Source organism: Salvelinus sp. IW2-2015, linkage group LG35, assembly GCF_002910315.2.
Source record: "Salvelinus sp. IW2-2015 linkage group LG35, ASM291031v2, whole genome shotgun sequence".
Taxonomy (NCBI): Eukaryota; Metazoa; Chordata; class Actinopteri; order Salmoniformes; family Salmonidae; genus Salvelinus; species Salvelinus sp. IW2-2015.
Genome location: NC_036874.1, coordinates 3,747,978 through 3,749,862, shown reverse-complemented (window position 1 = coordinate 3,749,862; position 1,885 = coordinate 3,747,978). Strand labels below are relative to the sequence as shown.

The following is a 1,885-nucleotide window of genomic DNA, read 5'->3' as shown; positions in this document are numbered from 1 at the left end:
ATCTGGTACGGTGAATACATGAAGAACTAATAAAAAATGATAAGATTTACCACAAACACCACCCTAATAGATCTGAAACAATGGTGAGAGATTATCAACATTTGATCAAATCTGGGCAGCCTTTCCTCTCTTACTTGGACCAGTCGGCGCTGTGAATTTTGTACTTTAACGCACTCTCAATTGTAGTTTTTTAATCTACTCCTTTGGGCAGCATGTGCTGCCCTCCACCCGAGCAGTCGCGGAGAGGGATAGGGGGAATAAGGGGGGGGTGACATCTAATCTCTTTCTTTCTTACCTGTCCTGATGTCTGTATGTTGTGTTTGTATTATATTGTTTTTGTACCCAGAACTCTGGGTCTTGTTGTTTCTGTCTGCTCTTTTATGTTTAGATAAGATAGTTAGTATAATGTGCTTGTCTTTTATACCTATACACCATTCTTGTGTTGTTCAATAAAAAAATTTGAACAGAGTTTCTCATAATAAGCTGCAGACCAAATTACACTACAGAGAGCGTTTTCGATCTATATTCTTTGTAGCTGCGTTTACATACCACCACAGTCAGAGGCTGGAACTATCATGCTAGCAATTGAATGAGCTGTATTCCGCTAAGCAAACAAAATAAAACACTCACCCAGGAGTGGGCGCTCCTAGGTAAGCGGGAGACCTTGATATGTAGGGAAACTTTAAATCAGTTTACGCAAATTCCTTCAGCATGTTAAATGTGCAACCAGAGGGAAAAGAACTCTGGACCACCTATACTCCACACATAGAGACACATACAAAGCTCTCCCTCGCCCTCCATTTGGCAATCTGACCATAATTCCATCCTCCTGATTCCTGCTTACAAGCAAAAATTAAAGCAGGAAGCACCAGTGACTAGATCAATAAAAAAGTGGTCAGATGAAGCAGATGCTAAGCTACAGGARTGTTTTGCTAGCACAGACTGGAATAGGTTCCCAGGATTCCTCCAATGGCATTGAGGAGTACACCACATCTGTCAAGTGCATCGATGAGGTCGTCCCCACAGTGACCGTACGCACATACCCCAACCAGAATCCCTGGATTATAGGCAGCATCCGCACTGAGCTAAAGGCTAGAGCTTCCGCTTTCATGGAGCGGGACTTTAACCCGGAAGCGTATAAGAAATCCCGCTATGCCCTCTGACGAACCATCAAACAGGCAAAGCGTCAATACAGGACTAAGATCAAGTTGTACTACACRGGCTTTGATGCTCATCGGATGTGGCAGGGCCTGCAAACCATTACAGACTACAAAGGGAAGCACAGCCGAGAGCTGCCCGGTGACACGAGCCTACKGGACGAGCTAAACTTCTTCTATGCTCGCTTTGAGGCAAATAATACTGAAACATGCATGAGAGCACCAGCTGTACCGGAAGACTGTGTGATCACGCTCTCTGCAGCCAATGTGAGTAAGACCTTTAGACGGTTCAACATTCACAAGTCCAGACGGATTACCAGGACGTGTGCAGTGAGCATGCACTGACCAACTAGCAAGTGTCTTCACTGACATTTTCAACTTCTCCCTGTCCGAGTCTGTAATACCAACATGTTTTAAGCAGACCACCATAGTGCCTGTGCCCAAAAACACTAAGGTAACCTGCCTAAATGTGAAGCGGGCACAACAAAACCTTTTCCCCCTCAGGAGACTGAAAAGACTTGGCATGGGTCCTCAGATCCTCAAAAGGTTCTACAGCTGCACCATCGAGAGCATCCTGACTGGTTGCATCACTGCCTGGTATGGCAACTGCTCAGCCATATCAGGCAGTGATGCAACCAGTCAGGATGCTCTCGATGGTGCAGCTGTAGAACCATTTGAGGATCTGAGGACCCATGCCAGAGGGTAGTGCGAACGGCCCAGTACATCAC

The 1,885-nt window shown here is 45.7% G+C and overlaps 1 protein-coding gene across 1 annotated transcript in view; it reads left to right on the top strand.

Moving 5' to 3' along the window:
* Nucleotides 1-1,885, top strand: part of LOC112067953 (protein spire homolog 1-like) — a 93,794-nt gene that overhangs the window by 81,300 nt on the left and 10,609 nt on the right.